The sequence below is a fragment of the Cryptomeria japonica genome, chromosome 9 (assembly GCF_030272615.1).
Source record: "Cryptomeria japonica chromosome 9, Sugi_1.0, whole genome shotgun sequence".
In the NCBI taxonomy this organism is placed as follows: Eukaryota; Viridiplantae; Streptophyta; class Pinopsida; order Cupressales; family Cupressaceae; genus Cryptomeria; species Cryptomeria japonica.
Window position 1 is genome coordinate 515520526 of NC_081413.1, and position 17297 is coordinate 515537822.

A 17297-nucleotide genomic window follows, 5' to 3' on the forward strand; every position below is an offset into this window, starting at 1 on the left:
TGTCGCAACAATATCGACCTCCATATGGACATGTCTACGATCAGTATCATCCATATATGCAACAAGCTCCTCCTCAAATGGGTGTTTCAAACATGGGATATGCTACAAGAAATCCATCTCCTCCCAAAAATAATTTGGAGCAACAAATTAGAGATCTACAAAAGAAAGTGGAAGACATGGGCACATCAAAACCCACATATACTATGAGAGATATATGCCCTTATCCCTTTGATAAGAGCATTCCAATGCCTCCGTTTCCTCCGCACTTTGCAACACCGAAATTTGACAAATATAGAGGGAGAGGAGATCCCAAGGCACACATAAGACAATTCTTCACAGCTTGCATTGAGGTAGCGGCAGAAGAAACATACTTGATGAGGTTGTTCCCACAGAGCTTAGGAGATCAAGCGATGGAATGGTTTTCTCAATTACCTCCTGGTATTAAGTCATGGGGCGACTTAGCAGAGGCATTCATTCAGCATTTCTCTTACAACATTGAAACAGATGTCTCAGTTACTACCTTGTGCAATATGAAACAAAAAGAAGGAGAATCTTTTGCGTCATTTTTACAAAGATGGAGAAACTTAGCTAGCAGATGCTCTTGTGAAATCCCGCAAAAACAAATGGTGGAAATGTTCACACAAAATGTTAACAAGGCTATTGGTTATGATCTCAGAAAAGCTTGTTTGTCTACATTTAAGGATGTCATTGAAAAGGGCCTAGCAACAGAAAAGGTCTTGATTGAACAAGGAGTTATCAAACTATTCAAAGAAAACAAAGAGGACTTTAAGGGAAAGGACAAACCAAAGTTTTGGAACAAGAACAAGAACACAGTTAATAATGGTGTTGTTGATGCCAACACAGTGAGACCAAAGTTCATCTTTTCTGGATCAAATTCTACCAACAATCAAGTGAACAATCAAACGGCTGCTAAACCACGAAGGAAGTACACTCCATTGGGAGAACCACTTGAATCAGTATTCAAAAAGCTTGTAGCAAACAAAGTGATCACGGTCCCAGATTTTCCTCCATATGAACCAAAGGTAAAACCGAATTGGTGGAATGATGATGAATATTGTGAATTTCATAAAAGCAAGGGTCACAAGACAAGTAATTGCCATCGATTGAAAAACATTGTACAAGATCTCATTGACAGAGGAGATATTGAGATTGAGGGACATTCATCTAACCAAGAGCATGAGGTGTTTAAGGAACCATTCCCGAAACATGACAAGGGAAAAGGCAAAGTCACAGATGATCAAGCCAATTACACCAGAGCATCTTATAATTATGATTCCACTATTAATCACATCTCAATGGACAATCATATTTCTACCATTACTATCAAAAATAAAAATCCTGAGAATCCTCCTCAGCGACCTAAAATTATCCTAAAAGGTGTGGGATCTTCATTCAAAGCTACCTCTGAATGTCATGTCACAACCCGTCGAGGTAAGATCACATTGCCAAGAACCTCTTCTAAGAATACCAATCTTCCGTCGACTAAGCCTGAGTACGATCTTGTAGAGCAATTAGGGAAAACACCCGCACTCATCTCTATTCTTGAGCTCTTACGCATATCTCCTGCACATAAAGCTGTCCTTGACAAAACCTTGAGAGATACTGCTGTCCCTACTGATCTAAACGTGGACCAGTTTCAAGCCATGGTGGGATACCTATCCGTTCCACACTCCCTCACATTCACAGAAGCCGATGACGCCTCCATAAGTCAGCCTCACAATGCACCTCTACATATTGAAGCCTTCATACATAAACACCGAATAAAACGAGTCCTGATAGATGGAGGAGCAGGTCTTAATATTTGTACATTGAGCACCATCAGACAATTGGGATATTCTGACAAAGCTGTGAATGCTACAAACCAAATCACTATTAAGGCTTATGATGATGAAGAGCGTTCGTCCAAGGGCACAGTCATCTTACCACTAAGAATAGGGCCAGTCACAAAGGACGTGATTTGTCAAGTCCTAGATCTAGACCTCACGTATAACATATTGCTAGGACGTCCGTGGATTCATGAAATGAGAGCGGTCCCATCAACATACCATCAGTGCATAAAATTTCCTCATAATGGAGTCGAGGTAACGGTCAGTGGTGATCCAAATCCATTCATATATTGCAATAACTTAAGATCACATACTGAGATTATTATTCCCAGCAATCGTGAGGCTACTCCTTCTTCAGCATATATTGATCCTGAGTCATTAAATCCCTCGACATCCAAACAAGGTGAACTTAGAGCCAAGTTTCAAGACAAAGGCATGGGAGAATACACTCTGAATCAAACAATGTTCTTACGACAAGTCATGAACTCCCCCAAGGAATATGGGAGACCACATCCTAATAAGCAAATCTCCATCATGCTCCTCAAATGGGATCCTACCGTCTTTCAAAAATGGGGCGAACTAGAGGAAGAAAGTTTATATAAAATGCTATATAAGGACGCTGAAGATGATACACATGATCAAATTATAATACCCTGTGAAAACTATGGTAAAGGTTTCAAAATTCTGCAGAGATTCGGGTATGATGGAAAAAGTCCTCTCGGACTACGCAAAGAAGGTGTCATGGAGCCTCTACAACCTGAGCTAACTACAAGAAGGGAACGCTCTAAGGGGCTTGGTTTTCTAAATCCCAAGATTCAAAACAAGAGAACAAAACAGATATGGCGAGTCAAAGTGGCTGAAGTTCAACAAGAGGATAATTATTCCACAGACTCCAATGAGTGGGAATGGGGTTCAGACAAATCCTCCAGCGACTATGAACTCAATGAGACATTTAGAGAGCCAGATGAACCTACAGAGGAGGAGGAGTTTTACAAGAAATTCAGAGTTGGTCAAGAACCGACCCATAAGGATCCCGCACAAGCTTCGTTTCAGGGCCCTAGGTCAGGATCACATAGGATGAGGACACCTGTCCCTGAGGGTGCTACTAGTGATGATAATTTGGACTCACTCACGATCGACACTGATGAGGAGAGTGCCATTGACGACCTCGATGACTACCTTGACATACCTGAATATAACCACATCTTCACTATTAGCCTTGCGGACTCTAAAAACACTAAAGACCTTCCCCTCGTTCACCCCCAACTCATTGACTGGGATCAGGATGGACCACCACAGATTGATACATTTCAAAATGACGAAGCTATTGTTGATTATCTTGGCATTCGCGATGATCTTCCTCTTGGAGACCATAAAGCAGGATACGCCATAGAGCTAAATAACATGGCATACTTTGGTGAGGGTGTCGGGCCTTCTAGTCGCAAAAATGTGAAAATAAAGACAAAACAAGGGTCTTATGGCGAAAACCACACTGTGGCGCTCTCTGACTCTAAAAAAGTAAAAAGAAAGGACGTATCTGAGGGTGAAAACCTCTCTGAGGCGCCCGAAGATGGAAGGCTTGACATTCTCCCAGCATCATACGAGGAAAAATCATCCATGTTGGTAGAGGAGACTATAAAGACAAACATTGGTACAGCAGAGGTTCCACACAACATATTTTTGGCTCAATCATTGACAGAGGCCGAGAGAGCAAAGTTCATAAGCTTCTTTAAGGAACGACAAGTCAACTTCGCATGGTCTTATGCTGATATGCCTGGACTAGACCCCGACTTAGTAATGCATCATTTAACAGTCAAACTGGGGGCAAAACCAGTAAAACAGAAATTGAGAAAAATGCATCCACAGGTGGCATTGCTAGTCAAGGCAGAGCTGGAGAAATTACTAGATGTCGGATTCATACGCCCAATTGATTATCCTGAATGGATTTCCAACTTAGTGCCTGTTAGCAAACCAGATCGCAGCATCCGAATATGTACAGACTTCAGGGATATCAACAAGGCTTGCCCGAAGGACGATTTCCCATTACCAAACATTGATTTAATTGTTGATCTCACAGCGGGCCATGAGATGTTATCTTTAATGGACGGATTCTCTGGATATAATCAGATCAGGATTGCACCTGAAGATCAACATAAAACATCATTCACTTGTCCATGGGGAACCTTCTGCTGGAATGTCATGCCCTTTGGGCTGAAAAATGCAGGTGCCACGTATCAACGAGCCATGACTACTATCTTCCATGATCTCATGCATGTAAAGGTGGAAGATTATGTCGACGACCTTTTGGTTAAATCAATAGACAGAAATACACACTTGGACATACTTTCAGTTGCTTTTGATAGGCTGGAAAAATACAAGGTAAGATTAAATCCAAAGAAATGTGTCTTTGGAGTAACCTCCGGGAAGCTCCTAGGATTCATTGTGTCTAAAAGAGGAATAGAAGCGGATCCAGCAAAAGTCAAGGCTATCTTGGACATGCCACCACCCAAGAATATCAGTCAACTTCGGTCTTTACAAGGGAGACTCCAGTCCATACGAAGATTCATAGCACAACTTGCAGATAAGTGTAATCCTTTCCAGCACCTGCTACACAAAAACATTAAGTTCAAATGGGATGAGAACTGTCAACAAGCTTTTCAGGCACTTAAAGACTATCTTTTGAACCCGCCAGTTTTGATGCCACCAATTCCGAATCAACCATTGCTACTTTACATATCAGCTACTCCAACAGCACTGGGGGCACTACTAGCACAGCAAATACCTGACGGCAAGGAAAAAGCAGTCTACTATATCAGTCGCACATTGGTGGGATATGAGCTGAACTACACACCAATTGAGCGTGCATGTCTCGTTGTGGTCTTCGCTTCACAAAAATTACGACATTATATGCTTACTAACAAAACCAAGTTGATTGCCAGAATTGATCCACTAAAATATCTACTCAACAAAGCTACACTTACTGGGCGACTGGCCAAGTGGGTAATGATTTTGAGTGAATTCGACATTGAATACGTAGACAGAAAAGCTATAAAAGGACAAGCAATTGCAGATCAACTGGCAGATGCTCCCATGATAGATGATGCTCCTCTACAGTCAGAATTTCCAGATGAGTCCATTCTAACAGTATCACCTGCAAAGCCATGGCAATTATATTTTGACGGCTCATACACACAGCACGGGGCAGGAGCGGGTATACTCTTTATAACTCCCCAAGGCGATTCTATACCAAAGTCATACCGCTTATCATTTCCTTGTACCAACAATATAGCGGAATACGAGGCATTAACAACTGGGTTAAGAATTGCAGTTCAGTGGAAGATCCAGGAACTTCGTGTTTTTGGCGATTCTCAACTTGTCATCCGTCAAGCAACTGATGATTATCAAACAAAAGATGAAAAGCTAATGCCTTACAAACAACTGGTAGATGATCTGAAACAACACTTTGCAAAGATAGAGTTTGAGCAGATACCAAGAGAACAGAATCGTGTTGCTGATGCCATGGCTACAATTGCTTCACTCATTGACCTACCGCAAAATGAGACCTGTTATGAGTTCCTGGTTGACAACCTGCTGATTCCGTCATATGAGATCACTCTTACGGAAATGATATGTGTTGTTGGTCCTGAATCCCAGTTATATGGTTCCATATTCACATACCTTCGCGACAACATCTTACCTCCCGATTTATCGAACAACCAACGCCGCACTTTCATCAGCCAATCCTCCCGATACGTTATCCTAGCTGATATCCTATACCGACGAGGTCTAGATGGCACCCTCCTTAGATGTTTAGAGAGTGACGAAGCTCAGATTGCGTTACGAGAAGTGCACGAAGGGATATGTGGTCCGCATACTAGTGGTCCTACCTTGGCCAAGAAACTCATCAGGACTGGATACTACTGGCCTACTATGGAAAAAGATGCATATCAGTTTGTCAAGAAGTGTAAGCAGTGTCAAATTCATGGAGATCTCATACACGCACCAGCACAAGAACTACAGCCACTTGCATCTCCTTGGCCCTTTTGTCAGTGGGGACTCGATCTCATAGGCAAGATTCACCCTCCTTCTTCCAATGGACATAAATTCATTATCACAGCCACAGAGTATTTCACAAAGTGGATTGAAGCCGTGCCTCTCACGCAAGTTACTGGGAAACAAATCGCTACTTTCATTCTGAACTACATCATTTGCCGATACGGGATTCCTACTTCCATTATCACTGACAACGGGCGTCCTTTCAAGAATCAGGATGTTCGTGAACTCTGTGAGCGATTCCATATCTCTCATCGTTTCTCCACACCATATTACCCCCAAGGTAATGGCCAAGCTGAGGCGTCTAACAAAACAATTCTCAAAATACTTAAAAAGACAGTCGACGACGCTGGCCGTAACTGGCATGTCCAACTCAATCCTGCACTTTGGGCCTATCGTACCAGTGTCCGCACACCTACAGGGGCTACACCTTACTCACTTGTCTACGGTGCTGAAGCCATCTTGCCTATTGAGGTCGAGTTGCCTTCTTTACGGGTCTCCTTGAGAAACATAATCAACGATGAAGACTACAGGGTCTCTCGCTTACAAGAACTAGAACTGCTGGAGGAACGACGACACACTGCTTTTAATCATCTCAAGGCTTACCAACAACGAATGAGTCGCAGTTACAATCACAAGGTCAAGCCTCGCACATTTGAGGTAGGTGACTTAGTCCTCAGAGAGAACCCCAAGAATCAGCAAGATAGAGAAAAGAAGGGCAAATTTGAACCCAACTGGCTTGGTCCTTACATCGTCACAGCAGCATATGGATCTGGGGCATATCAACTCTCAACTACAGAAGGGGAATCTTTGGAGGATCCTATCAATAGCATGCACCTTCGCAGGTTCTACACATAAGCTCTTTTTGAGTATCCTAATGCAAAATACAAAAAAATCAAAAAAATTCAAAAATACAAAAAAAAAAAATTATAAAACAAAAAAACCGTTACTTGGTGAAAACCTGGCAAACAGGCGCCTTGTGACAACAAAAAAATTGCAAAATCCAAAAAAGTAAAGAGAAATAATTTCGTCCAACGGTGAAAACCACTTCGGTGGCGCCCTGGGCAAGTACCATGGTGAAAACTGGGTCACCAGCGCCATGCGTAGGGACTTTGCTCCTCCCTCCTTCAGGATTCCCTTTCATTCTTTCACTTCGCACACACTCACGACCAATTCACTCACAATAAACTTACCCATTCCCATCATGGCTTGTTATTGATCTACCCAAGATTGGTTAGCCATTCATAATAAACCCTCCCTTTTCACTCTCTTTCCATCCATAATAAATCAGATCCTATCTGTGACTACGGCCAATTCCTACGTCTAGTAATGGGTGTGGAACTGAGAACATCACATGTTTCGAGGAGTACAGTTTCTTCTAGTTTCCTTCAAGTCTATCCGCGCGCAATCCGCAATAAAGCAACATTTTGCATCGTAGATCCGCAATAAAGTTCCATCTTCTCCACAATAAAGTATCAGTTTCATGGATTCAGTCAGTTTCCAAGGAGACACAGCAGCAACAATGGGCTTCAACAAAATCAAATCTTTCAACAGACTCAGACAACATATGGTTCAGTGCTATCTATCCTTTTTGTGAAAGTGAACATTGTGACCACAATCAAAATTTGACTTAAACAAGTGACAAGAGACACAAACTTGAGGACTACAGTGGATGTTGGTGTCGAGTCTTGGTTTTCTTTTGATTTTATCTTTTTGGTGACATGTCTTTTAGCTTTTCCGGGATGTCTTTGACTAGAGATTCTATCTCCAGGATGTCTTTGACTAGAAAGGCGAGGATGGGGTATCGTCACCTACTTGCATTTGCTGTCTGTGGATTGTCTTTTAGTAATGCTATGACTTGTCCAAGGATATGAGGACACTGTGAGTCTAGTATGAACTGGGGCATTCCTTGTTTGTGATTGTCTTATCTCCATGCAAACAGGTACAATGACTTTCTGGGCCGAACATATGCCTCGATTGTCATAACCTATTCTGCCATAATAAAGCTCAATGATGATAACGCACAAGAAGCTCTTTCACGTTCATATCTTCTGTCTTCCATCCCCCTTTCTTGATTGACTTTCATTGTCCTTCTCGAGTCCGCGTAGCCCGCTATCACATGACTGAGTATACTGACACACCAAAAACATTTGCATTTCATATAGTTGCACCTGCATCACCACATATAAGCATTTCATACATATAGATATTATAATTGCATCACATCCTGCATACAACACATGTTAGCACATCTCACATTTTCATTATGTAAATAATCATTTGCATTATCATATTCATTTGCATCACATACATTTTCATTTGTATCATGCATCACATATACAACATAAAAGAACAAAAATATATGGCATTGCATCATATAAGCATCCATATCATAAAACATGCATCACATAAGAACATCTCATCACATAAGGTACACATGCATATAGCTGCCGCAAAAGATGAATCATCTCATATATATAATCAAATGTGTCATAATACAATGATGTCAAAAGAATCATATGGCTACAAAAGAATCACCCGCAGGTGTCTACAATACAACAATGATACATCTACTGATACAATGGGAACCCACTATAGCTATGAGGAACTCCCTCCCTCGGAGCCACCGCGCCTCGACGGAGTCTGAGCTATAGATGGACCTGCCCCAGGATCCCCCTGTCCCTCTGGTGGTGGTGGAGGCCCCATAACCCCACCGCTGGATGCCTGTCTCCTGCGGCTCCCTCCCGTAGCCGTCACTGTGTGCGACGATCTCTGGAAGCTCCTAGCCCGCTGCTCTGCTGGCACGGCTGCATAATATAGATCCCTCCAGTAGGCGATCTCCTCTCCGGCTCGCAAAACATATGCGTAGCCTGCCCCTGCATCCTCTGCTGCTTGCCTCCCTGCCCTCAGAGCTGTCTCGGCCTCGGTATATCTCTGGATGGCCTGATCCCTCTCCCGCTCTGTGTCTCGGACCCTGATCCTGAGGTGGTTCCTCTCTCGAACCAAATCCTCAATCTCATCTGCCTGGCCCTGGCAGATCTCCCGCAGCCTAAGCACCTCATCCTCCTCAGAGTCTCCACTCTCCGTCCCTGCCTGTGGCTCCTCCTCTACAGGTGCCTGTCCCTGTGCCTCTGCCTGCACCTGTCCCTGTGCCTGTATAGGTACCTGTGGCTGTACCTGTCTCTGTCCCTCTGGTTGCACCTGTCTCTGTCCCTCTCTGGGACCCTGTGCTGCTGGCACCTGTAGGGGCAGTCCACCCCGTCCTCTCACCACTGGAGCTGCTCTCTCCTGACCTCCCTCCCTCCGAGGTGCTACCCGTCTCTCTCCCACCACTCCCCTCCGCCTCCGCCGGCCCCTACCTGCATCCCCTCCTCCATCATCATCATCTCCTCCACCCTCTCCATCCACTGGCTCTGCCGGATCTGTCAACCTCGGAAATGGATGCTCTGCCCAGTACGCAGAGTACTCTGCGTCCATCCCTGCATCATCTACCTCTGGCCACATGTCCCAGGGCATCGGCATCATCTCCGCTAGCTGCATCACTGCCTGATCATAGGATAGCAGTGGGCCAAACTGCACCTGATCTCTAACCGTACGGGCATACATGCCCGAGCCTCGGGGCATCCTCTGAATCCTGCCATACTGCCTACATACCCTATCCACCAGCTGTCTCTCTAATATATAGGGCGTCCGCCCAATCAGGTACCTGCTCCGGAAGGTGTAGGGCAGCTCCAGTGCATCGTCCCCCCACTCCTCGCACCCCAGGTACGGCCTCCAGATCACCATGTCAATATCGTCAATGACTCTCCTCCAGTGCTCCAATCTCCCAATCCGAGGCTGGGATGTAATCATCGCATATAGGTGCACAAAACTCTGTCCCTGTCCTCTGCCTCTGAAATGAATAGGCCGTGTGATGGGAAGGTGCTCATAGGCCCACACCTGCAAGAGAGTCACACCGCAGCCCAAACCCACTGATCCATGGTATACAAACTGATGCAGCTCATAATACAAATGTGCTAGGACACATGGCCCCCATGCATACCTAGTGTGCTCTGCCATCAGCGTCTCCAAGGCCCCTCCCCAGCCCACTGCCAATCCTCGTGTGGCCCTGTCTGGACACAAGTATCCACTGATAACTCCCCCAACAACTGCCGGCAATGCTAATCCTGTGGCAGTCATGGTGTCCCAGGCTACATGGCCTGCTCGCATCTCCAACTCAGGATCCTGAAAGACCCGTCTCAAGGCCTCCCTGTCACCGTCACGGTCGTAGGGGATCAACTCTCCATCAATGGGAACATGTAATATCCTGTATACATCCTCCAGTGTCACTGTCATCTCACCCATCGGCAGGTGAAACGTGCATGTCTCTGAGTGCCATCTCTCGGCCAACGCAGTCAGCAACCCCATGTTTGCCCGAAACTCGGGCACATAGAGCATATATGTGAGACCCATCTCCTCAATGGAAATCATGTCCTGGATCGACAACTCTGGTCGCAGTCTCTGTGTCGACGGGAATCTCTCCCGTGACTCCAACATCGGCAAATACTCCTGCAGTCAAGCAAATCAATCTTGTCAGTTATCGTGGCATTCACTGTTTATCACAAAATGCTACTTGCTACCTAAATGCATATGGCTATCTACCCTAGTGACACTCACTGTTCATCACAAAGTGTTGCTATTTATCCTAGTAGTGCTCACTGTTCATCACAAAGTACTACGTGTGTGACATTCCCTGTTCATCACAAAGTGTCACTCACATTCGCACTCCCTGTTCATCACAAAGTGCTGCATATCCTGGTGCTCCCTGTTCATCACAAAGTGCCTTGATCTATCCTAATCTTCCTAGAGGACCTGCTTGAGTGTATCCTCTCAGCAGCTTATCCAATCGACAGCGTATGTTCATCACAGAACTGCCGATTTGACCTAAAGGACTAAAACCATGCATTTAAACACACAAACGCACTGTTTCAACACACACGCGCTTTTAACTCATAAACGCGCTTATAGACTGCATAAACGCGCCTCTGAAACACAGACGCGTTTTATGAACACAAACGTGCCTATGCCAGACACAAACGCGATCAGGGAACACAGACGTCCCTGCATTACATAAACGCTTTTATAAAACACAGACGCTGCTACATTTCACAAACGCGTCCGCATTCAACACAAACGCGGTTCCAGGCACAGACGCGCCTGGACCCAACACAGACGCGCCTGTTGGACACAGACGCGCCTGGCGCTGACACAGACGCGGTTGCGCGTTTTTGCACTTTTAAACTATCCTATTCCTAGCGCATTTATTACTACCTAGCATGCATTAATGACAAAACTTGAAATGCGTGAAAGTACGAGGAGGTTTTGCGGTATTTACCGGCTCTACTGCATCTGCTGGTCGCTGGAATCGGCGGACACGGTCGAATCTATGAACGAATGCCATCGCTGCTGACTGCTGCTGCTCTTTTCTCGCTCTGCACTGTGATCTCGTAAGGGTGTGGATGACAATGAGGATGTCTTTTGCCCGTGGTCTATCTTATAGCCTACCCTAGCCCTCGCCCTCATTTCCTGAGTCAGTCTTCCTCATCCCGTGACTTTGTCACTTTATCCAATCAGTCCATTCTATCCCATTTTTCTTATCGAGAGATTGTCTGCAATCTTTCCAGACTTTTTCATCCAATCTCTCGAGGGGGCATATTATTCCCATCCTGGGGCAACTCTGTATCAGTTCATCTTATTTTCTTTGAAACAACGCGACAAGCCGCATTGTCTCAAAGAGGGGCAAAATGTAGACACTCAAAATTGTCATGTCTAATTAAATAAATATTTTATTTATTTAATTATCTAAGCCTAATTCTTCTATTAATTAAATAAATTTTTATTTATTTAATTAATTCATTTATCCTCTTCTAGCCTTATTTCTCATTTAAATAAATACATTTATTTATTTAAATTATCCCTTTCCTAAATTAAATAAATATTTTATTTATTTAATTGTCCTACTTCTTCTATTAATTAAATAAATCTTTATTTATTTAATTAATTCATTAACCTTTTCTACACATGACACATGTCATTCATCTCTTATTTCCTACACTACCTACCTCTTTCATTATTTTGGTATTTCTTATACCTACCCTCTAATCCTAGCCGACCTCTCTTTTTACACCTCTCAATCTTAACCCTCCATTTCTTATTGTGTCTTCTATTTAAGGAGATGCTTTCTTCATTGACAAACCCTAATGACTAATTTTGGAGGACTTAGCTACACTACAATTCTACTTGCAACCACATTCCGTTCTTTATTGAGCTCTTGTGCACATAAAAATCTGAGAGCAAACATATCAAACAAGATCAATGGAGATAGGAAGAATGGAGATCAAAACCCTAGTGGACATGTGATGGTATAATCTTTGTGATTTTTGAGTTATTTTGCATTGTCTTAGGTTATCTTCATATGTTATGGTGGATCTTTGTTCATTGTTAGGCTAGGGTTTGGTGGTTGAATCCATTTTAGTCTTTCAATATTATTGCTTATTGCTATCCATTTTCACCATATACAAGTTTTATGTCCAAAGTCATTCTATATATACTATAGTCGGTTACTACTACCGAAATATTCAGTCGGTAAGCACAGAGCAATCGGTTATAGAAGAAAGTAGTCATAGAGCCTAGTATACACCGAGTTGTCTACCGAGTAACACTCTATGTCTACCGAGCAGAAAAAATGATATACCGAGTGAACACACACCGAGTGAAACGTGTTACCAGATTCATTGAACCTAGACACACATGGGAAACATGTTACAAGATCGAGGAGCAGGGAATCATTATCACTTAAGAAATTGCACCTTAAAGATTTTGTATGATCTTGAGGTCATCTATCCAATGAGATATTTTGTATGGTTATTCATTCGATAAATCATGTTTGTAAGATCGAAGCAATGAACCAGATCACTGACATAAGAGATCTATTTATAAAGCATGAATTGGGATCAGATAAAAAAAAGAGAGGTGTATGAAGCAAGACATGTGTAATAGATAAGGAAGCACTGAGTATTGTGACTGTCAGAGACACAGAGGTCACCGAGAAGGATTTCAGAGAACAGTCAAGGAACAAAGTAAACATAAGGGTTTACTAAGTTATTTTATGGATTACCGAGGTATTCTATAAGCAAGGTCATCTCATTTTGAGCACATAGAATCTGCTATAACATTTCAGATGTAAAGTTGCAGATATTTGTAAATATTTTATTGTAATATTTTGAGTTGTAAGAGAAACCTTTAACAGGGTAAAAGACTCTAACAAAGTCTATAAATTGTAAAACCTTTAACCAGGTGCAACATTTAGAATAAGTGTTGTAAAATCCTTTAGCAAGGTAGATCTAACAATCTTGATACTCCTAACAGGGTAAGCTATCAGAAATAGCTAAACATGTAGCTCTAACCGAGCACCCTTTATTATTGCAGTAGTGAAGTTGTGGGTGCCATCCCCACAACAGTTTTTCTCTCTAACCAAGAGTTTCTGTGTAACCAAAATATATGTGTTATGGAGCGAATCATGTATGATTGTTATTTATTTGTTTTAGCTTTATGTTATGTTACAACAGTTTTTGGTTTATGCATTACAGTAAAGTTATTGTTGAAAAAAGGATTTGAAGTATTGATTCACCCCTCCCCTCTCAGTACATTAGCTTTCCATATTGGGCCTAACAAATACACCTAGAAGAAATTACACACCATTTGGAGAACCCATTGAGTCAACACTCAAGAAACTAATACAAACAAATGTCATTGCTCCTAACCGAGCATATTTGTAAGACCTTAACCGGTCAGAGATTTCTATTATGCAAATAGTGAATCTTGTGGGTACTAACTCCCACCGTGGTTTTTCCCTTTTGGGTTTCCACGTATAAATCATTGTGTTATGGTTGGCATGTTTTATGTAGTGTTTGCTTATGTGATTATTTTCCTTGCATGCCTATTGATTTTAAATTTGTTAAGAGGTGTAATCAGATTCTTAAGGTTTTTGGTTGCACTGATTCACACCCCCCCTCTTAGTGCCTTATAAGTTTATCAATTGGTATCAAAGCCAAACTTCCTTGAGGCTTAATCACTTGGGAAAGATCCCTAAGGCTATCATGGGGGATGTGAGTTACAGAGAGATGTCTAATAAACTTGCAAAAACTGAGGAAGCCCTAGAAACATTGAGAGGCAAGTATAAAGCTTCTCTTGCTAAGAGAAAAGAGCTAACTGAATAATTGTTCGAGGTTTCTGAAAGCAGTTCTTCTGATGAAGCAAACATAGATGCATTGGTTGATAAAGTGGAGAAACTGAATGATGAGAAGGCTAACTTGAGGAGAGAGATAGAAGCCCTAACCATCAGAATGAGTCAAGAACTTGAAGCAAGGAGGTCAACAAAAGACAAGATCAAAGAGAAAGAACATGAGATCTTTAAGTTGAATTAGGAAGTCGATACCCTGTATGCTCATTGGCATGAGGAAAAAGAAGAAAAAGAAGAAATAAAGGCAGAATTGGATATGGTAATGTCTCTTAGAGAGACCCTTATGAAAAGGAACGAATATCTTACAAAGGAACTTGTTGATGCTAATGAAAAACTTGCTAAGTTCAACAGAAGTTCTACCGTGCTTGATGAACAGATTCAATCACAAAGGATGAACGGTGACACAACTAGATTGGGTTATACTACATTTGAGAAAGGTGAGTCTTCCGATACAAAGGACAACATGGAAGAAGGTAAATCTGCACCTAAAATTTAGAAATCCACTGGTAAGAAACCTTATAAACCTATATGTTTCAATTGTCATAAGCCAGTACATACTGCTAATGTTTGCAAAGCCAAATCTAATGTTACTAATGGTTATAGACCTAATTCATATCAAGGATATAAGCCTAGAACTTTTAATGGATATTGTTACACTTGCAATATGCATGGGCATAGAGCTGTTGAGTGTAGGTATGGAGCAAATATTCCAGCACCTCACATGAGTCAGAGCTCTGGTGGTGGTTGGCCAAGAATCTTTAATGACCAAAGAATTCCTAATTGGCGGAGACCCTATGCTAACTGGTCTAGCCCTTATGAGATGGAAAAGAGGATGAATGTGGTTTGCACAATCTGTCATAACTATGGTCATGTAGCTATGAACTACATAAGGACTAGTAGAGGCAATGTTGGACCTTGGAGAGCATCTGGTATGGTTTGTTATCATTGTCATCAACCGAGACATATTGCAAAGTTTTGTAGAGCAAAGATGAATCAACCGATAAATCAATCTAATGAATGAAAAGGGAAGATAAGAATTGTTGTGGAGGTGACCAGAGCTAAAATGAACAAAATTTGGAAAAAGAAGGATGATGAGAAACCATTTGAAGATCCTAACTCTTCACTTAGTGTGGAGAACCCTTCACCGACAAACTAAGCTGTTAAAAAAGCTTAGGGGGAGCTTAATGTTAGATCTATTTCAGAACCCCCTGAAGGACCATGAGGTAAGTTCAATCTACATACTTTGATGCATTATGATATTGAGAAGTGATTTTATGATCAAACTGGTAGGTTTGATTTGTTAAGAGAACTGGTAGTATGTTAAAAGATATATTAGGGTTTTACCTGTAATAACATTTAATGCAAAAGATAGTGGGAAAATAAAAAGAACTTTGTGAATGCCATTTGTCACTTTGGATTCTTGTGAGCACTCAGAGAGCGAGAAGAGCAAAGAAAATTTTGTGTTTGTAGCATCTAACCAGATTGAAAGATATTTGAGGAGATTTGAAATGATCCACGATTATCAATCGACGAGTAAACATTGTCAGTGTTGAAACCCTAGTTGTGAAAGCAGTAAAAGTTGTTTATCTGACAAATCCTATTTTTTGTATCTGAAGTCTAAATCTTTGAGAATGGATACCCTGCATCTAGTAGATGTTACAGACAGACCTCATCCTAAATTTAAAAGGCACTTGTTTAAGTCTGTTGAAACTGATCCCCCTGGAGCCCTATCCAGAGTTCCCTATGGAGTGTTACGTGTAGAAGATGTTAGATCTTTTTATCATTGCAAATTGAAGGACCTTGGTATTTCTGCAATCTTTTACCAATATAAATTACTATGTGGTGAGAAGAGAGTGTTAAAGGAACAATTTAAGAAGGTTATCGAGAAAGGTTTTCACCATGCACTAAATTCCATTGATGATTTTGATGGTGAACATGTTAGATATGTTCTTAGCAGGATTCACGACCAATTTATGTGGCTCAACAGACCACATAAAATTACAAAAGAAGCTATTCATGCAGTAACCAGACTTTGTGCCGCCGGTGAGGTTCCAGTATTGAGATCCGTTCCTAAGAATGACGTTGAAAGGCTGACTAATTCAAGATGGGATGGAAGAGCAATGACAGTGAATAATATTAATGATCTGATAGTTAAATATGCTTCAATGGTTATTGGTTACCGGATATATCATTCTAGCAGGATGAACAACATCCCTACTCCAACCATTCATACCACATACTAGATGATAAAGGAAGATGTTGATTATGATTTGTCTGAGGCATTGCGAAGTCAACTAATGTTGAATCTTGAGTCCATCGAGAAGGATAAGATGTTGAAGTTTAAATTTGGACAGTTGATCATTGGTTTATTTTTCTACTTTTAGAACTGTTTTCCCGGTATTGGTGATGTTCAGTGGTCTAATGACACACCAACACTATTACAGATGAAGAACAACATTAGAATGTTGGGTAATGGTTTTGATAAGATTGTTTGGGGTTATTTTATAGATTTTCAGAAGAAGATGCATGCAAGAGAAAGGTTACCAAAGAGTATTGTCAAGAAACATGAGAATACAATTTGTTTCATGGTTGATATAGATACCTATATGATGGAGGCAGTTGATCCCAGGACAACTTGGGTGATGTCTATGGGTTATGAAGTCAAGGCATATCTTTTGGTGGCATATGCAGATCACTTGTTAACTCAACTGGTAGATACAACTGCAGAAATATTTGGCACCTACAAGGATAAATCTTTATAGGTGCACTTTGAATTAAGTAGACCGATAATTGCTAAGAAAGTGAGAAAGGAAGTGGAGGTATTTGTTGAACAACAAGCTTTTACAAAGGAAGCCATTGTAGAAGCGAGAGCAAGACATGTAACACAACAAGCAGGAGCATCTAGTGCCCCAACTGGTACCTCCATTGGTATGAAAACAAGAAGTGAAGATGCAACGATTAAGAAAGAAATACCTGCTACAGCTAAAAAGGAGAAGCCTTCCAAGATATGATTCAAGAGAAAAGGCAAAATCGTTGACCACCCTGCACCTAAAGCACCCAAGGTGAAAGAAGATTATAGGAAGAGGAAAAAAGAGAAAGAAAAGAGACTGACAGCT